Source organism: Equus przewalskii, chromosome 12 (assembly GCF_037783145.1).
Source record: "Equus przewalskii isolate Varuska chromosome 12, EquPr2, whole genome shotgun sequence".
In the NCBI taxonomy this organism is placed as follows: Eukaryota; Metazoa; Chordata; class Mammalia; order Perissodactyla; family Equidae; genus Equus; species Equus przewalskii.
The window spans coordinates 8226556-8248237 of NC_091842.1; the positions used below are offsets into that span (position 1 = coordinate 8226556).

The following is a 21682-nucleotide window of genomic DNA, read 5'->3' on the forward strand; positions in this document are numbered from 1 at the left end:
GCTCAGCCAGCTGAGCCCCTTTTGCCCCAGGGCCTCTCAGCCTTCTGATTGCTGGGTGGGTCCTCTCCACTAAGGCTGAGTAAAGGCTTTCCCTGCAGTTGCTGTCGGACTGTGGATTTTCCCCCTGGACTGAGCAGCAGTCATGCTGGGGCTCCGATTATCTCCACCTACTTGCACAGTCCTGCTGGGTCTCCCTTGTCCCCTTAGGGCCTCGGCAGAGTTGTGTGTGCTAAACACAGCTGGTGGAATGCTCAGCCAGCCGAACCCCTTTTGTCCCAGCGCCTCCCAGCCTTGTGATTGCTGGGTGGGACCTCTCTGCTAACGCTGAGTGAGGCTTGCCCTGAAGCTGTTGTGGGACTGTGGATTTTCCCACTGGGCTAAGGAGCAATCATGGGGTGCTTAGGGCAGCAGTCAGCTGTTTCCACAGTCACACCGCAGATGTGCACATATGCCCACCCTCAGTGCTGTGGCGAGGCTATGAGCATGTCAGCCAGGAGAGAGTCACTTGCAGGTACTAGGCTGTCTGGGGGCTGGAGAGTTTTCACCTATCTCCACATCCTCCCAGGGGGAAGTCCGTCCACCTTCTGATGTATAGCAGTGGGGGCCTCTCAGGCATCCTGAGGTGCTGTGTGGATATCCTTTGTTGAACCATGAACGTCCAATTAGTTGTAGTTTGAAGGGGGAGAGACAAAGAAATCTGCTCACTCTGCCATGTTGCAGACGTCACCCAAAATCCTCTTTAATGTCCTTTAAGACCTTGGAATAAGCCTATGACGTATATTTCAGGTTTAAAAGAAAAGGAAGAGAGAAAATTTTTTTACAGTTGAAAAAATATTGGAAATATATATGCTTCAAAAGTGATTATCTCCCAGTCATGGGATTCTAGATGATTTTTATTTTCTTTGTTAATTTTTTGTTACTTTTTCAAATTTTCTACAAAAACATGTATTAATTTTTAGAACTAAGAGGTATTTTGTTTTACCAATCAGTCCATAAAAGTCTTTATATATATAGACTATATATAGTCTTTATATATATAGGCAGGCTTTCCACCAGGATGGCTCTGATAAACTGAAATGGAATCCCTCTCTCATATTTTTGCAAGGCTCATTGACTCTCTAAATGGAGACTCCAACACAGAAAATCACAATCCTCATATTTACTGATGTGATAGATGTTGCTGGCTCTGTCCCCACCCTCGATCCCCTCAGCACTGCTTTTCTGTGAGAACTAAACCTCTCAAGATGCACTGGATCACTGCCAGGCTTCACTCTCCTCCCACCACCCACATCTCAATTCTTCCTGGTTGATTTTTTGCCTGTGCATTAGAGAAGAGGTACAGACAGCTGAGGGGAAGGGCTTCCAGGCTTGATCATTGCCCCAGCTTCTCCATCCACTCAGCCCACTACCTGCAGAAGCGCTCAGGGGGGCAGATGAAGGAGAGGAGGAAGTCCACCTCACTGTAGATGATGAGTCGCCCCGGGTGGATGCTGTCAGATATGGCCAGACTGGAGTGTGCCTTTGTCTATTACATGGAAAGGTGCCAGATCAGCTAACAGAGGCTCTGGTTGTCCCAACCTTCTATCATGAGCTTCTATCTATCTTTAACATCTCTTGCTTAGGAAACTTATCCTCTCCACCCTGCCATGAGCAGAATTGTCCCAAAGCGACCCTGGGAGGTCACTTGAGCTTGCCTAAATATTGAATTAGCTGGGACTGGAGCTTGCTTTTTTTCCCAAAGGGAGCATCTGCACCCAGACTAACCTTCCTGGGAGGTTGAGGGCCTTTATCCCTCAAGCAAGAGTATAGACAACATCCCATAGATCTCAAGGTCTCCAGGTGGGGGCAGTCAGTATTCTCAGACAACTTCTATAAGCAAAAGGCAGCCCACATCCAGACAGTTCTGTGCCAAGAAGCCTAACAAGTCAGTGCTCATGTTTGTAGGTAAGAAGGCAGGGCTATGGGGGCGCTTCCTCCATGAGAGCACAGATCCACCTGTGGGCCCCACACACCTCTCGGTGCAATGATGGGAGGACAGGTCGGGGAGGGAACTTGGTGTGGTGTTCTTTTTTTTCTTGGCTCTCATGTTGCCCCTTTCCCTAATAAAGCACATTCCTTAACCACGTTATGTTATATTGTAGAATTTGTGCATGAAAGGTGGAGACTCAGATGAGACTCACCTTGCATGACACTCTCACCTCTTTAAACTTGCATCCTCAGGGGGATAAATACCAAAACTGTGTTCCAAACTCTGACATCTCATTTCAATTCCAATCCCATGCCTCATCCATGTGCTCCCCAGAAGCCTCCTCCCCACCTTTTGAACCCAATATGAAGAGATATAAAGTAAATACACTAACTTCTCCCACTCCTGTCTCTTCCTCCCACATCCAGTCAGGCACCCCAGTGACTTCCATTTTGGGTTCACTTTCTAGTTATCCATAGTTATCTGGTCATCTCCCTTCATTCTAGAACCAATCAGTCAGTCAATTCCTCCAATAATACTTCTTTTTCTGCTGACACTATTTCTTTACCAATCTAGCCTCTCATCTCTCACATGCTGACCATACAAGTGTCTTATAACTGGTCTTTGGTTTTCTTTTTTCAATCCAATCAGTCCAATAAACTGAAAGTCTGCTTAAAAACATTCAGTGTCTCCCAAATCTCACAAGATAAAGCCCTGGTTTCTCTACGATTCTTTTCTTAAATTTCAACACTATTCCTCCAGTATTCTCTGGCAAATTCTAAATTCCAGCCAAGGTTATCTCCACATTGCTCTTCAAACACCTCTACTCTCCTATTAGAATCCCTGACCATCTACTTCATTGTTGAGATTATGCATAATCTGGACACCCTGTTTCCCTTCCCTTCCCCTGCCCTGAATCCAGGTATCCTGTCCTTCTACATCACTCTCCTGAATTCCAGGCATTTTGCCTCATGGAGAAGATAGATGTTTTCTGCCTTCTCAAGGCTCTGGTTCTCCTTTTCTCTTAGAAGTCCTGCTCTCTCCCCTCATGGCCACTCATGGGGCTCTGGGTCATGCAGATACACCCACCACTGCCAAAGCTTGGAGTCCCCCACCCCTCGCACCCAGCGAGCCCAGGATGCTGTCAACAGTGGAGGAGAAGTGGCCAGAGCAGGACAGCGAGTGCTGCACGTCTTGGTGGTAGAAGCCAGAGGGCTTTGGGGCTGGGAGCTCAGGGTAGCATTTTTGTTGGGGGGACACAACTGTAAGCAATTGTTTGTAAGCAAAACAATCAGTGGATACAGAAGAGGCTAAAGCCACAGGCATAGAATGAGGGATGCCTTTTCTGGAGGCCCCAGTGTCACTTACCCAGACTGCTGTTGCTCTCCTCAGCCACCCAGATTGGAGAAATACCCTGAGGGAGGACCTTGTCTGTCACATTCCTGAAGAGAAACCATTTTGCAAGAGGGGAACCTTTAATGGAAATGTGCGATAGGAAGGAATCCCAGCTAAGGTGACAGGGGGCTCTTGGAGGAGAAAAAGTTCTCCAAGTCAAGGGCATTGGTCCAGTGTCAGGGCTCCTGGGAGACAAGGAGGGCTTGGGGACAGGAGAGGGATTGGAAGCTGGAGTTCAGGGATCCAGGTTCTTTGAATTTCCTGGCCTCAGGGATTTCATCAGTGCAGAAAGCAGAATTGTTTTAAAATATACCCAGGATTTGGATTTTATTTAGGTATGATGATGCCAACAGATCAGGAGATGATTGCCATCAAAAAGACAGTGTGTTACTCACAGTGCCTGAGAGGTGGGGCATGGAACACTGTGCAGGGCCACGAGGGGAAGCACCAGGGTCAGTCAGGAGGCATAGGAGCAGGGGGAAAATGTGGGCAAAGTCCTTTACTCCTGTTTCTGCAGGAAGAAATGGGCAAGGAAGGGTAGGCAGCTGAGCAGGTTTAGGAGTGGAGGGTTTGAATAATTTCAGCAGGCTCCAGGCTCCAGAGGTGGTATCTGGCTGTCTGGTACCTGGCCCTGGGATGATTTCAGGAAAGAAGCTGGTGTCCTGGCTGCAAGAGCCTGACAAGAAGAGGTGGGGTGGTGTGGACTCAGGATTGGGTAGGTTGCCTATCAAAGGCAGACAAATTCTTTGCTATCTCTAGGAGTGAGCTAACCCCAGTCCCACAGGGCCCCAAATTTCAAAACAAGATTTCAAAACATCACAAAATACAGAAAATGAAAAACACGATTAATAGGATAAGGTGCTTGGAGCCTTTTGCAAAGAGTTAACTCTCCTGTTGGTCTCACTGAGCCCACTCTAGTTGGATTCTCACTCCCACCACTCCCAGAAATGGTAAATGCAATGTTAATTCTCAGTTCCTGTCATCCCTGACCATCATCAGCCCGGCTGTCACTCCCTCCCCGCTGGGATGTCCTCTTTTCCTGGTTGCCAGGACATCTCCCTCTCCTGGTAGGCTCTTTTGGGAGCCCCTCTTCTCCCCAACCTCCTCACATTGGAGGCTCAGCCCTTGCTCCTCTTTTCCAATCACACTCCCCCCCCCTTGCCCCCATGTGGTCTCATTCAGCCTCCTGACTTTAACTTCTACAGTTAGATCTCCAGCCCAGACTCTCATTTTCCACTTGCATTTCATAGAGATTGAAGGAAAAAGTAACGACCCTCGTCCTTACCCTCCTCCACACATAGATAACACCGACATTCCAAGCCTTGTTTGGTGTATAACCAAAAAGTTCTTGTTCATATTCTTTTTGAAGTATTTGGCTATTAGATGTGTGAGCCCTTTCCTGCAGGTGCACTGCTTGGTAAAATGCATTTAAATTGTACTCATACCTGTAGACCTTGGAGCAGTTCCTCAGAATACTCTGTTAGATTGTTTCCCGGGACTTGAGTTCTTCACTTTGATTATTTAAACAAACTCTCTCATTTAACCTTTACCTAGACTCTATTTCAATCCATAATGGTTACATTCCCAGTGTCAACAGATGGGCCATGCAGGTAACAGGTGCTCAGTATGAATTTGTTGAATGAAGGAATGGACTGACTGAAGAGGTTGTGTCCTAGAAGGAGAAGGGAATTTGCTTTTGATGGGAGTCTAGGGGGAGGATGAGAGAATATTCCTGCAATCTGGAAAGATGACTGAGCCCGGCCTGTCCTAAGACTATCGGGGTCCCAGTGCCCCGTAGAGGTGGCAGAGCTTCAGGAATCAGGTGAAGGGTGGTCCCAGGGATGGACCCAGGTGGAGATGCCTTCCCTCCCAGCAGAGGCCAAGACCACACAGGCTTGGACAATGGGCGCTTTGGGAAGACCACTGTGGACAGAGGATTAAGGAAGGACCCCTGATGGTCAAGGTGTCACTTGTTTAGCAAGATCCTGGGCAAGGGGAATGCTCACCAGCAGCCCAGCTGCAGAGGTCCTCAGAATGTGATTAAAGTTGATGTAGAGAAAACACCTGACCTTGGGGTTGCAAATTCATGTCCACTACACATTCGCCACATGTGAGGTTATCTGTTTAATGTTTGTCTTCTACGGGTACTCTGTTAGCTCCCAAAGGATAGGGCCATTCTGCCCTGCTCTCCTATCGCCAGGGCTTCCAGGACTTTGGACAGTGTCTGGCACGGTGTGGTGTGGCGGTGGGCCGTGTGGGTTGCTAGCAGCAGCAAATGCCTGAGATCAGATTATAAGAACTGACAGAGCCTGCTCTGTGCGTTATTCTAAGCACTTTACATACATTATTTGTTCCTCACCACAACTCTGTGAGGGAGGTACTATTATTTTCCCCCTATGTACATGACAAAACAGAGGTGCAGAGAGGTTGAATAACTTGCCAGAGATCATGCAAATAGAAACTGGCAAATAGTAGCAGGTGGAGCAGGGATTTGAACCCAGGCAGTCTCACTGCAGAGACTACTGGGCTATACCTCCAAGAGATGTCCTGAGACAGCTACTGTGTTGAATCTTAGATTTATTTCTAATCAATCAATGTAGAAAGGACATATGGTTCTCATTTTCTGACCAAAGGGAGCATAAAAATCAGTCTGGAATGCCCAAGGTTTCCTGGTGCTAAATTCTCATATGGGGGAGTAAGCGTTAGTGGGAGTTCCCCAGACGTGAAGAGCTGCTGAGAGCCTCCGAGATGGGTGTCTCCGGCTCAGCTTGCCTCAGTGCTTGGGGCCAGCTGGTTCCTCCAGAACTCATCGCAGCCAGTGATGACTTTCAGGCTCTTTGGGGCCAGGGAGCGGCAGCTATCTCAACTGCCAGCCCTCCCACCTGAACATCTCTGCCTCTTCCCACAGCCTTTTCTCTCCCTTTCCCCTCAGAGGAGGTGTCCCTCCACTCTTCTCTGTCCCCCATCCAGCCATCTTCTGGGACCCTGTTTTTGCCTCTTTCCCCGACTCTCTCTGCTGGAGACCAGATGCCTAGGTGTCCCATCTTAAAAAATGTCTCCCTCTTCCCTGGGGTCTCTCTAGCCCCAGCCCCACCTCGGATAACAGGGACAGTAGGGCTCACTGTGATCCAGTCTGCTTTCACTGTCTCCTCTCCCTCACTCCTGTTCTCTGTCCACCCAGGGAGGCTTGCTTCCCTGAGACTTAGGACAATTCTCTGCCTTTATTCTGCTTGGCTTCCAGGCTGCAGTCTCTGCTCCCTGCTCACTCAGTGGGGTCGCATCCATTCTCCCTACCCCCTGACCACAGACGCTGGTGATTTCCAAATGGACACCTCTCCTTGCAGGGGCTGTCAGAAGAGCAGGAAGGAGGAAAAGCAGAACACCAAAATGCCTTTAGAAGTCTCACCTGACAACTTTCGTTTACACTCTTTGATTACTCTCACCTGTAATGGAGTCTGGACGTATAGTCTTCTCCCCTTTCCCTGCTGGGCACATTACCCAGGTTTGGCTTAGTAGGAAAAGAATGGGAGAATATTCCTAACATGAGCCAAAGCCTTGGAACCACCAGACTGAGTTCAGGAACCTGCTGAGAGAAACTGCCTCCAGGAGACGTGTTTCGTGGGACAAGGCAATTCCTGTGCAAGAAGCAGTGGCCACAGCCTTTGAAAAGTGCACGTAAGATGCCTACAGACAAGATATGGCAATATATTTCTTTCCATTGTGCCATTTGCAGAAACCACACCTAATGCAGCAATTGGATATTGGGACTATGGAACTTAACGGCAATCAGGAAATTAAGATGTTTGAAACATACACGAAGTGGGGAAGAAGGACTCCTCAAGTAAGATCCGATGATGAAGGTTTTGTTATTGCATGTTTCTCCATTTTTCCAAAAGAAGAGATTGTTCCACACCCTACTCTCTGGAAGAGCAGGCAGCATGCAGAGGTGGAATTCCCCTACTGCTACCATATGCAGAGGACACAGTCACTCTCAGCAGGAGAAATTTCACAATAAGTTCATAGGTTGTGGACTTCGGACATCCAGTGCAGTGCCAACCAACTGATGATCTGGTGAGGCCAAAGCCAAGAAGCCTTTCTCTCCTTTTCCTACTAATTTTCCTCCAGCTACCTCTGAAGCCCAGCTTTGCCTTTTGGGAAAACCAGAGACTTGATTGTATTGAGTACTGAGCTCTGAGAAAGTAAACCAGAAAAAAAATACTGTTTTCTGGGTTAACGGCTTGGAAGGGTGGGAATTTGCTATCATTTTCTAAATTTGTTGGGTGTGGGTCCGGTGCAGTGATAATTTGAGAGTCCTGTTGACTCTGGGGAGCTTTCTTGCCCTTCTCTCTGTTCCTCCATCTCTGAACTCTCAGGGCCTGTGTGTCTAAGACAGTGCTTCTCTATAAGTGTGTCTCTTGTGCAGATACAGGCTGTCCTGCAGGCGGGTTTCCCAAGGTCTAGACCTGAGGAGGGTGTTTGTGACAGACACTGTTGGCCATCTATCCATATTCCATTTTTGTTTTGGGCAGAATATAGTCAAATGTGTTCCTTTGTTATCATGTGATGCATTATTATTTGTCTGAGCCAATCATGACATTCGCATTCCACACTTTCCCAGTTTTCTTGAGAGCTTCCCAATCTTGGCTAATAAGGTATAAGGCGAGGTCTGATGAGACATATCTGGGACAGCTTTCACTCATCTAATAAAAGGGACCAATGAAGCTGGTGCTGTCTCTATTTTATTTCTACCTGGGATGCAGATTCAGTGCCTGGAGATGCATCAACATCTTGTGATAAGAAGGGAAAGGCTGTTTCAAACCTTGTTTCTCCTCCGCTACCCACATATTTCTGGTGCTGAGTGTCATAGGAAACATTCGTATCGTGATAGGACCTCTGACACGTGATAGGACCGTGTCACGATGCGGGGTTGGCACACTGTGGAGTAGGAGTATTCCTGGAAGCCATTCCTGTACCGAGACATTTAGGTATAACTCAACAATACACAGGAATAAACTGTAAACCACAATAAATCAAAACTAAATGTTCCTCAATTCAAATTTCCCTTAATGGGCCTTAAAAAATGCCTATGACCACTCCAACATCACCTGACATGGAGGGAGTTGATAGAAAGATACATGGTCTTAACAGTTTGAGGTTAAAATATTTTACTATTGTAAATTTTATGAAAACACATGGTGTTACTAGCACCCCTCCCAGGGCCTTGGGATGGATCTGTGCAAGTGAAGGATTCTGAAACTTAAGCCTCATTGGCTTCCTGGCAAATATGCCTCAACATACCTGTGTATTCAAGTTTGAGAGAGGGAAATCATCCATATAAATCTCCTACCATGTAGTAGTGACTTGAAAAATGTTAATTCTCTTTTCTCTCTTCAGCTAGCTACAGCCAATACATAATGAGCCCTGCTATGTGCTAAGCATTGGCAGTATAAAGATGAACAGGAAGTGGCCCTACCAAAAGGTGACAGACAGAAAATAGGTGTTTATAATACAAAGTGGTGAGTAATGCAAGAGGGATTTGAGGGAAGCAGACTCTAAGGGTGATGTCATTCTCACCGAGGTTGAGAGAGAGACAGAGAGATCTGTCAAGAGGTGGATCTTAGTGACCAAAAATCAAATGAGGCTTGGATTCTAACAGATGTAAAAACAGCAGATGAAGAAACCGAATTTCACCTTAGTATGGAACCACCTGGTTGATAGGGAGAAAGCGAAGAGGTCAGAGAACATGTCCTTGGATACAGCAGGATATACAGGGACCCGAGGGATGCAGAAGAGAACACAAGTTCAGGGCAAGGTGGCCTTAGGGCTTATGGCTCTATAGTAATATCAGGAAATGCCATCTCTTGGGATATTCTTTTCCTCTGCCAGGCTCATGTCCCTAAGATATACACTCTGTTCTGAGATAGAACTTCTCTACTGAATTCCTATCTCCTGTTCTCTGATACAGAACTAAAAAATAAGAAAGGATGTTCTAAGATTCCCAATCTCACCAGAACTAGTCACAGTAGTATAAACTTATCCCAGGTTAAATGGTGAACAGTTTACAAATGCCCAGAAAAAGGAGCTGTGGAAGCAACTCAGTTTGAAGACAATTGTTATTTAGCCTAACATAAGTGGTTTGTTCTTTGTAAATACACAGATTTATATCTTTGAGTTTTCTTTTGCTTTTCCCCCTATTTATTTCTGAAAATGCTTCTTTTTGAATAAGTCAACTTTTTTTCAGCAGAACCAAGGGGAAGAGGAAACTTCTACATGTGCACTGAGGTAGGGTGGGGTAGTAAGGTATCCTTAGGCACACTGTATGGAGGAAACAGTGGCCTTCTGGGTTTGAAAAAGTGGAAAGGAGCCAGGTGAGCTGGAGCAGAAATATAACAACTTAGGGAAAGAGAAAGCATGGGCAGCTCAGGTTTCTATCTTCCCTTCAAACAAACGCTTGTGCTAGTGTTTTGGACTCCACCCTTACCGGATACAATGTGCTCATGCTCTTTCTAAGAATTTGTCCCTCCATGACACTTCTGATCCTGGCTTTGAAACAGGAAAATGGAATGACGATACAGAAATCTTCCCTCAGCCCCCTTCTACTTGATGAAAGCAACCTGTTCAGGCTCTATGGATGAATAGAGACAAGTGGAAAGATGTATATTCACACAAATTGCAATGACTGATCCCACAACCGCAATCTTGTGCCACTTGAAGTGTCTGATGAATGGGTCTGTGGAAGCCTGGAGGTTTTTACTGGGCATCAGGTATGTGATCAAGACCCTGCATAGACAACAGTGTAAAATCAGAAGGAGTGACATCATAACATGGTGAAATAAGAGTTTTCTACCATCTCCCTCACAAAGAACACCAATTCTAACAATTGTGAGAGGGCTTTTGTAGACATTTAGGTGTCTAGTGGAAAAGTTCCAGCACACCCTTGGAGCAATTACAATCCAGCAATTCTATTCATCTCCACAAAAAACTTATGTAAGAATGTCCATAGCAGCCTTTTCATAATAGTCCCAAATTGGAAAAAGAGAAATATCCACCAATGGAAGAGTAGATAAATAAGTTTTGGTATATTCATACAGCTGAATACCACTCTGTGATAAAAAGAAAACAACTACTGACAAACCCAACAAAATAAATGAATCTCAAAAACATCAGGCTGCATGAAGAAAGCCAAACACAAAAGGTTCATATTGCATGATTCTTTTAATAAAAAATTCTAGAAGAGACCAGCTAATCTATGGTGATAGAAGTCGAGAATAGCGGTTGGCCCTGGGGTAAGGAGTGGATTGGAAGGGGACATGAGGGAAACTCATGGGATTATGGAATGTCCTTTATCTTGAATTAGGTGATGGTTATATGGGTATATACATTTTTCCAAATTAATTATATACTTAAGATCTGTGCATTTGACTATACGTAAATTATACCTCAATAAAAAGGAGGCAAACAAGGACAAGAGAAAAGAAAAATATATATATTCATATAACTCATAACTAAATTCTAGATAATATCAACATAGTAGAGGTGGTGCATGGGGTAAGATTAAGAGATGTGAGAGTATACTAAAGTACTCGTATTGTTCAGTGGGAAATATACAGATATTGATAGACTTAAGAAATCAACAGTGGTAAGTAAATATAAGCCTAAGTTTATAAGACTAAAATAGAATGTAAAATATTTAAATAATCAGAAAAATATTGATTCATTCATTGGAAAGTAGGGAAAGAGAAAAAAGAAAGTACAATAAATGGAAAATTTGAAACAAGTGGAAGAAACAAATTCTAATTTATATACTGTCATTGCAGTAACTGTAAATTGGTTAAACTCACCAATTAAAAGACATCGGAGTGCAATCAAAAACATGTGCTCTCAGTAGACATCTTATTTCCCCAGAAATCATGGAAAAGGAGGGGCTGGGCTTACCACACCCAGTCTCTCCAAAACTAAAAAGTGTACTTTCATGGAGGAAATATCTTCCTCCTCCTTTGAGGCTGGACTACAGAGAAGGGCAGGATTAAGTGGGGCACGGACAGGCGTGCCCCTAGGTACTGCCCTGGTGGCTGGTGATATGTTCAAGTAGGAGAGGACCAAGGACTTGAGGCAGAGGCTGAAGAAGGACCTGTGGCCCAGAAGCAAAGTTGAGGGAGGGCCCATAGGACTACTTATATGGGGCTTGGGGACTCTTTCAGGTTGTCTAGAGTCAGAGAGAGATGTATTGTCTGGAGCTTGAGAACTGGGACTTCCATCATCCGGCATGAATCCTGGGAGTGGCAAAGAGCTAATGCTGCCAGACTCAGTGACAACTTGGCTGTTGGTGAGGATGGGGGACCATCAAGCTGAGGATAAACTGAGACTGCTTTTGACTTTCTGCATTGACTTCTGCCTGTTCTCTAATTCAGAGCTGCAAAGAGCCCTGAGCCAGGTGACAGTACAGCAAATGAGTGGTGTTTCCAATCTCATTGTAATTTTCCATATTATTGTCTCCAACAGAGTCCATATGGGGATTGAGTAAATCTATAATACGCAAGTGTGATTAAAGTTATGAGACCCTGTAAAATTGTGAAGCAGGGACAATGGCAGTAACACAGTAATAGCAGGAACACAGGACACATGGCAGATTTTTAGCTTCCACTCAAATGAGGATGGGAGGTAAGGGGAAGGGTATGAAAGAGCTTCAGTCCCCTAATTGCTATTACCAAACTCAAGATACACTCCCATTTCATCTATTCTCTTGGAACAAGGGAATCTTCGCCTCCAGTTCCACCCACCTACTCACCTCCCTCACCTCCCACAAGCACCTATAAATTTCACCCCTGCTTCCTTGTACCTATAATGTTGGACAGGCTTCCTTAAGATCTAAAAGCCACCAACACTGCCCTAGTAAATCCAGTTGTCTTACACTGTCAGGCATCTGTTTCCAGCATGATTACCACAGCATGTTTCTTCAACATCTTATAAAACCTAAGGCAAATATTAATAAGAGAATTTAACTTAGGACAGAGCCAGTTATCTCTTCTCTGCCTTCATAAAGCAGCTGCTGCCTAACCTCTTTTTACTCCCACTCCAGCCCCTCCTTTAGCATAGAGCTTATGTCCTTCTCAGCACTTACTCTTGAAGCTGATGAAAGACCCAGGAATCCAGACCATTATCCCTTAAAAACTCCAGACCATTATCCCTTAAAAACTCCAGACTCGGTTGATCCTTTTCACTCCCGGGATGAGGTTGCAGGCTCCATAATCTCTCCAACATAACCCTGGGACCCAGGCAGGTACATTCAGCTAGAGAAGACCAAGAAGAGGAATCAACCTACCGAATTGTCAATGATGTCTAGGGCAGAGTCAAACCCCAAAGGGATGCCAGCAAAGCCATCTCAGCTGATGAGTGAACAAGTTGCTGCATACATAGACCAGAACTTACTGTTGGAATTGAGGTGGCAATCATTGTGCATGGTTCCCCAGCCAGCACTGTATTCAGGACCGTCTAGATGATTGCTGTGCATCAGATAGTGTCAATAGAGGCAAAAAGGGAAATGAGAACCACAGTGGTTGAGTCCTCTGCTGGTGCCCAGTGCTACCTCTCTCTCCCCTTTGGCCCACTTCATGAGTAAGAATGAGCATGCAGGGAAACCATGAGGTGGGCTTCAAAACCACAGGGTCAGCTAGGGGCCTATTGGTATAGCACCACACACTCCAAGATATGTTAGCCTCATCCCTGGCTCTGCCTGGTTGGATGCTGGCTACCAGTTTTCAAGGGGTGAACAGCCAGGATCCTATCCTAGAGACACTCCACATCTTTTAGAAGCAAAAGCTCTATCTCATCTCTCTCCCAACTGTGAATCTACTCCCAGTTCTCCTCAAGGTTTCCAGTGCTAATTGTCATCTCCAAGATCTCTTTCTCCAAGTTCTCCATAGCATTTTTCTCAAGTTCTCAGCAGTATTTTAAACTGTTGACCACCTTCTCCTCCTTGAAGCCCTATGCAATCCTAGTTTTTATAACTACCTGAGTCTCCTCTCTTCCTGGTCACTCACATGCTGCCCCATACCCCTATCTGTGGATGTTACCCAAAGTTCTATTTGTTAAGCCCTGAACACATCACTTTCTTGAAATCAGGCACCATATCTTGTGCCCTTCCGTGTATTCCACACAACATTAGGGACAGTAATTTGCCCAGACTGTGATTTTTTTTTTAGGAGGAAGTTGGGAGGGGTTTTTGTTTTGTTTTGTGTTGCAGGGAAAGATTCATCCTGAGTAACATCTGTTGCCAATTTCCTCTTTTTTTTCTCCTCAAAGCCCCAGTGTGGTTGTACATCCTAGTTGAAAGGCGTTCTAGTTCTTCTACGTGAGCCACCACAGCATGGCAACTGACAGATGGGTGATGTGATTCTGCAACCGGGAAGTGAACCTAGGTGGCTTGAAGCAGTGAGTGCCAAACTTTAACACTAGGCCATCAGGGCAGGCTCAGCCCAGATTATGATTTTAATCCATCCTGGTTGCTTGGCAAGGAGACTAAATGCTCTGTTCTGTAAACCCGAGTCTGCCCACATGTCCACTTCCTCTGCTCACCTTTCCTCTCTGAGCCTAAGCCCCTTACCTCATGGCAGGATATCTCTCAGTTCTTCTCCTTCTTTCTCTCCTTCGTCTACAAAGTCCCCAAAGTCTTATTTCTTCTCCTCATAGCAACTCACAGGATGATGTCCTGCTGATGCTTCAGCTGCTGCCAAAGTACAGCACCTCCAAACATGCAGATTATGTGGCCAGTCAGGCACCCAGAGTGAGTTCAAATGTGGAGAGGGGGCAATTGCACTAGGAAAGAGAGAGCCTCGCTTCTTGGCAGAGTAAACTTAGAGGCTGAGAACACAACAGCAAAGGAGAAATGTGGGAATAAGGCTGCAGGCAAGAGGAGCTTAATGCCTGTAGAACACTGGTCTAAACCCCCAGACAAAGAGAAACAACTTCCTCTTCTCACTCACAAAAAGCCTTTCTACTGATGTCTGTAGAAAAAAAGCAGGGTCCTGGGAAGAGGGCCATTTATGTCTCCTTTCTAGATAAAAACTAGACTGGGAGTCCATACCTGAGCAGATGATGGAAATGTGCAGGGGATGGCATATTGTGTTCTTGCTTGAAGACTGAGTGCTTTTTCCCTGAGTCTGAATTTTCCTTGTCTTCTAAGTAGCATTCAGCACTAAAAGGAGAAAAGGGGCTCAGGCTGAGGGCTGGGAGAAGGACTCCAAATGCCATGACTGTAAGAAATGAGTGAGAGGCTGGGGAAAAAGAGAAACTTTGAAATCCAGAGTTTGCATAGGAAAACATTATTTCTATTCTAGTTACAAAATATACCGATGATTTGATTAGAGAAGATAAGAAAGATCGATTTACAAAAAGGAAAACTCTGAAAGTAGAGAGGACAGCGTATCAATCTGAGTCCAGTAAGGAGACAGAAATCACAGTCGATTTTAACATAAAAAATTGTTAACTGGGTATAACGAGTTGTTCATAGGTAACCCAAAAGCAGAACAAGAACACTAAGGTGTCACGTAGGTTGCAACTGCAGGAAGCAGCGACCACTCTTGTGACTGAGAGAATGAAGTGAAGGCATTGGAATGGTGAAAACTTAGAAAAGGAGTCCCATGGAGATAAAACTCAGACCTCTGGAAAGGGGTGCTGCTCAGCTGGTTCTGCAAGTGTTGGAAAAACCACAAACTAGATTCAGCTTCTGCTCCTGGAAGGATAGATTCTGCCAGTGTGAAGAAGGTTGCTGATGCTCAGAGGAACAGGACACAAACAGCAATCCCATATGCAGCATACAGGCAAAATAACAAGTCCTTTTATTTCCTCCAGGCTTGCAGTCTCCCTCTAGCATCCTCTATCGAAAGATCCTAATAGGCCACCAGCAAGTAGAGCGGAAATGTTTTCAGAGTCCCAGCCCCAGACTCACAAAGTAGAGCATAGAAGGATGTGTTTGAAGCTGAGAGACAGTAGCTTAATTACTGGCAGAGGTAGATAAACCAGTAATTAAACTTGTTGCTTAGAAGTTGCTCCACATGAGCAATAAATTTAGCTTTAATTTTTCTAGCGTCAAGGTTAACACTGAACGATATAAAACATGTCTTTTCCCAGCAAAGCTACAACTTTGGGGAAAAAACTCCCTGTCAACTAAACTGTAGAAGACAAAGGGAAAAGAACAGAATTGTTTTGGGGAGAACTTGAGATAACAAGGTCCCTGAGGGAATGGAGAATGGCTGGATAGGGTCCTAGTTGCAAGGACTAAGAGAGGGGAGTCGTGCTCAGGGGTTTGCAAGGTAGGGATTCAGCATGCTGGTTTCTTTCCAGGTCAGCAGTTTCCATCATGGGCTATAGTCACCTTCAGCTAACTGTTCCCTGAATGTCCAGGCAAGTTTGGGAGCTGAACACAAAATAAAAACTCACCTAAAACCGTTTCCAGGTATTGTCAAGGTGTATACCTTTTCCTGGGGTATACATTGCAATGCATAGGCTCTAGCCCTGCTAGTAGTTCAGGAAACAACTTTGAGCATGGTATACAAACTCCTCAGGGATTTGTCGCTTAATTCTGCTATCTCACCTCTTGCCTCATCCTATCCTCAATTCAAAGTATTGCCATGTTATTTTGAGCACCCTTTCTTCCCAGACTGAAATGCCCTTTGGATACTCTGTGCCTAGCTAATCCACAATCCTCTTTCAAAACACAGTTCAAGTATCTCCCTTTGTAGAATTCTTCCCCAGACCTCAAAGGATGGGTTACATCCTATCCTGTGTACTCTCATAGCTCACCTCTATTATAGCACTTACCATATGAAACTGTAGTTACCAAATATCGGGGACAGCATAATCACATACTCTGATTAATCAGAGTTCTTACTTTCCAGAAATGGAAGATAATTCTGGTTGATTAAAGAGTAAACAATACCAATAAAAGGCTCCTGGGTAGCCCGTGTACTGCTGGGAGACTGGAGAAACAGGTCTGAATGCTAAGCTTCCAGGAACTATACCCTTAAACCACGCTCAGAATGCACCTGCTGAGACCTTCCCTCTCCCCCTGCACTGCCCACTGCTGCTGCTTGACTAAGCAGTAGGGGAAATTCCCGCTATCATTTATACCACGGATGCCATTTTTGCTCCAGGGGCCTGACCTTGCAACCACCACCAGCACTATTGAAAGCCAAGTACCTCTGATGCCACCCTCCCCAACAAAGTGGATCCTGTGTGGACCTCATTTTTCAAGTTACATCTGGATTGAAGGATGCGATATTATAGAAGCCAAGAAAAGAGAGGGTTTCAACAAGGTAGGAGTGGTCCGTTATGCAGACAAAACTCAAAAGGTAAGTGCTGAAAATTCTTCATTGGATTTACCCTCAAAGAGGTGCCTAATTACCTTGGTGAGAATAGTTTTGGCTGATTGGAGGGGAAGTGGATTGAGAAGTGAAAGGGAGGGAATGAAGTTGAGGAAACAACTCTTTCAATAATAGCAGCCTTCCAACTTGAAGAGATTCTCACTGGCCAAATCTGGAGTAACTTGAGAATCAAAATTAAGAATGGTGATAATTGACGTAGACCATTGAATAATGAGCCCATATTGATATAAATGAATGAACAAAGAAATAAATAAATGGGAGGGAAAGGAAAGCTCTTCCTTATTACAGTAGAAAGCCACCTAATAAATACATGTAGAAGGAATGATGGATTGAGAAGAATCACCATTTACAGCTATCAAAGTAATAATGGTTTTAGGCAAGAAACCTCAATGTGTGCTAAAACTATTACTGGCTCTTAGTTCATATCAGCTCTGATACTGGTTCCCCTACAGTGAACCTGGCACATATGGGGTTAAAAGTAAAAACCTGCATTCCCAGTTCCCTGGGTCTTTAGTTATGCTCATGTGTAAACGTTTGTTTCTTTAACCTCTAACTCCCTGAGCTTTACAACCAAACAGAAGTTACAAACTGTTAAAGTCCAGAAGCATCAAACTGGGCAAACTAAAGTTATAGCTAATCCCAGGACCTTGAAGTTCTTTAACAGAGAAACTGATGTCCAGATCATATCAAGAAACCAAAACTTCCCAGGCCCAACTCCTCGCCGTTCTGACGTCAGAGTCTACCTCCAAAAGGAAGATAAACAGCCATGGACACTTATCTGAGAAATCCTTTGTCTCTTCTGCTGGAAGCAGCCCCAGACACAGGCTGATGAGAAGACGCTGACCAAGAAATCCACGGTCCCCCTCCCCTACCTAAAACCCCAAATAAAAACCCCTATCTGTTTCTTAAGAGGGAGAAAGCAACTTTGGGGGCACTAGCCCTTGCTTTGCTCCCTCTGCCTGGCAAGCTAAAGCCTTTCCTTTTTCCCCCAAGACTCTGTTCTCATTATTTGGATTGGCATCGGGATCAGAGACCCAACCTTCAGTAACAAAACTGATAGATGAAATCTTGGTGAGGAACGTGGTGTTTACATACTCTCAAATATCTCCCCACACATCATTTATCAACTGAGATGGGAAAATTGTAACTTTACAATGGAAAAAGCTAGTGGACGCACTTTAGTTAAGTGGTGAAAGTAACATCACCAATATTGGGATAAACCGACGTTGTGTGCTTCCTGATGAGATGAACAGAGAACAATACATCACTCCCGTGGGGTTCATGCTAAAAAATGCACAACCTGAAGTTAATTATTAAGGACATCAGACAAACCCAAATTGTGGACATTCTACAAGACAATTGCCCTGTATACTTCAGAAATCATGAAAAAATTTTAAAAGCTAAGGAACAGATGAAAGGAGACAAAAGACACATAGCAACTAAATGCAATGCATGACCTTGTTTTGGATCTTGAGCCAGGAAAAATAATATCTATAAAGGACATTATTGGGGCAATTTCTTAAGTTTTAATATGGACTGCGGGCAAGATTATATCCATATTAAATTTCCTGACTTTGATAATTATACTCTGGCTTCATAGGAGAATATCTTTGTTCTCAGGAAGTTCATACCAAAGTATTTAGGGGAAAAGAAGTATGACGCATGCAACTTCCTCTCAAACAATTTCGGGAAAAAATGAAAGAGCAAAAAGAAGATCAAAAGTTCTGGATGTGAGGGCAAGGATTTTGCTTGGGTTTCAGAGGAGAGTGATTGAGTAGAGCATCAGCCTTATCATAGAGAATCAGCCTTATCTCAGGACAGTGTTCCAACAACATTTAACTTGTTTTTCTTACTCCTACAGATTTTATTATTATTTCATATGGTTCTTTAAAAAATAGTATCATAAATTTTTACCACCAAATTGATCTTCATTTATTCTTACACATTAGGTCTTCCAACTGGAGTGATTTTATTCCTGGCTAAAGTATAGTCTTTAAAATTTTTCTTTTGTAAAGACCTACTGGTAAAGCCTCTATCAATTTATGTTTGTCTGGAATGTTTTAATTTTACTTTTTGTTATGGACTGAATTGTGTACCCCCTAAAATTCATATGTTGAAGCTCTTCCCCACAATGTGACTATATTTGGAGATAGAGCCTTTAAGGAGGTAGTTAAGGTTAAATGAGGTCGTAGGGTGGGACTCTAATCTGGTAGGACTGGTGTTCTTATAAGAAGAGGAAGAGACACCAGAGATCTATCTCCCCATGCACGCACAGAGAAAAGGTCATGTGAAGACACAGTGAGAAGACAGCGATCTGCAAGCCAGGAAGAAAGGCCTCATCAGAAATCAAATCCTTAGCCTCCAGAACTGTGAGAAGATAAACTTCTGTTCTTTAAGAGAGCCCATTTGTGGGGGCTGGCCCCGTGGCCGAGTGGTTAAGTTCGCGCGCTCCACTGCAGGCGGCCCAGTGTTTGGTTGGTTCGAATCCTGGGCGCGGACATGGCACTGCTCATCAGACCACGCTGAGGCAGCGTCCCACATGCCACAACTAGAAGAACCCACAACAAAGAATACACAACTATGTACCGGGGGGCTTTGGGGAGAAAAAGGAAAAAATAAAATCTTTAAAAAAAAAAAAAAAAAAAAAAAGAGAGCCCATTTGTGATATTTTATTATGGCAGCCCAAGCAGACTAATATACCTTTATTTTATAAAAATATTTTTTCTGGTTATAGAATTCTACATTGAAGGTATCATTGTAGAATGATATTCACCGTTTTATGACTTCTCATGGCTGTTTGAGATGTCAGCTGTCAGTCTATTCTTCCTTCGGAGGAAATCTGACTTTTTCCTTACGTAGTTTTGAAGATTTTTTCTTTTTTTTTTAAATATGAGAGTTTTATTTTGCCAGCAAGATTTCAAAATTCAGCTTTATATGTGCCTAAAAATATAGCATAAAATATATAAAGCAAAGATTAATAACTACAAGAAACACACTAATTCATAATAATGAGAGGTTTTAGCACAACTCCTCTCTGTACAGACAGAACAAACAGACAAAATAAATTGATAAGGATATAGAAGCTTTAAACAACACCATAAGCTTTACCTATTGGAACGATATAGACCACTGCCTCCTACAACTGCAGAATACACGTTCTATTCAAGTGCATATAAGCATTTTTAACTAATTGACCATCTGCTGAGTCACAAAGCAAGTGTGAACCAGCACTAAATGATTTAAAACATTCATACTGTGTTTCTAAACATAGCATAATTAAACTACAATAACTACAAAAAGATAACTTTAAAACTCCATATGTTTGCAAATTCAAGAACAAAATTACATTTTTAAATTACCCATGGTTCAAGGAAGAAATAAAGTAGAAATAATAAAACATTTCTTAATGAATGATAATGAATATACTTGATCTTAAAAGATCTTTAGTGCAACTAAAGCTTTACGATGAAGAAAATTTATAGCCTTAAATGTATATATTTATAAAAAAGGAATGCTGAAGTTAATTATCCAGAAATTTACTTAAGAAGGTAGAGATGAACAACAAATTAAAATCAAATTGTACAAGTAAAAAAAAGATAGAAAAAAGCAGAAATGAATAAAATATAAACACACACGAAAGGATGAGCAAAGTTAAAACTAGTTTATAGAAAAATCTGATAAAATTTATTCTCTGAAAGACTAGTTAAAACAAAAAGTTAGAAGTTGCAGAAAAAGGGAATCAAAAGTGTTATCTACCAGAGCATAGAGAAATTAAAATAATTATGAATGCATAGGATGAACAAATTACACCAATAAACTTGAAAACTAGATGAAATAGTAAAATTCCTGGAAAATACAACTTATTAAAACTGGCAAAAGAAGTAATAGAAAATTTGGACATTGCTATGAATACTACATAAGTTCTATCTTTAATAAAAACCTTCCATAAAAGAGAGCTTCAATTTAGATGGCTTGATCTGTATTCTTAAGAAAAAAAATGGAAAATTTACAAGCTCAAGAAAACATAAAACAGTAACTCTGATATAAAAACATAAAGAGTAAAGAAAATTATAGGCTAATCCCAATATTGAATTAGATTTAAATATTCTGAACAAAATATCTCCAAATCAAATCAAGAAATATATGAAGGATATAATATCTAATCAGCAAACAGATTTATCCAAGAAGTGAGAATTTAACCAGCATCCTAAACTCAGTTAACATAATTCTCTACATCCAGAAATTAAGGAGGAAAAATAATTTGATCATCTCTGCTGACAGAAAAGCATTTGATAAAAGCATCAATTCTTTTTTTTTTTTTTTTTTTTTTTTGAGTTTTCAAAGATTTGATTGCTAGGACATTTTGTGAAACCAGTTTATAATAACAAAACAGTTAACATTTATACAATGCTTTTTATGTGCCAGCAGTGATGACAAGCATTTTTTTAATTGCAGTAACATTGGATTATAACATCATATAGCTTTCAGATGTACAACATAACATATTTTGAATTCTGTGTAGATTACATCATGTTCACCACCCAAAAACTAATTATAGTCCATCACCTCACATGTGAGCCTAATCATCCCTTTTGCCCTCCCCCCTCCTCCCTTCCCCTATGGTAACCACCAGTCCAATCTCTGTTGTAATGTGTTTGTCATTGTTTTTGTCTTCTACTTATGAGTGAGATCATAAGGTATTTGACTTTCTCCCTCTGAATTATTTCACTCAGCATAATATCCTCAAGGTCCATCCATATTGTCACAAGTGATGGGATTTCATCATTTCTTATGGCTAAGTAGTATTCCAGAATGTATATATACCACATCGTCTTTATCCATTCGTCCCTTGATGGGCACCTAGGTTGCTTCCAAGTCTTGGCTATTGCGTATAATGCTGCAATGAACAGAGGGGTGCATGTATCTTTATGCATTTGTG

At 43.0% G+C, this 21682-nt stretch overlaps 1 long non-coding RNA gene across 1 annotated transcript; it reads right to left on the reverse strand.

The window, feature by feature from the left end:
- Nucleotides 1-890: 890 nt before the first annotated feature.
- LOC139074699 (uncharacterized) lies at nucleotides 891-12881 on the reverse strand. The gene is made up of 3 exons (XR_011524350.1): nucleotides 12791-12881; nucleotides 12483-12651; nucleotides 891-5033 (listed from the first exon to the last, which is right to left on the reverse strand). It is a non-coding gene; the product is annotated as an uncharacterized lncRNA (long non-coding RNA).
- Nucleotides 12882-21682: the final 8801 nt, after the last annotated feature.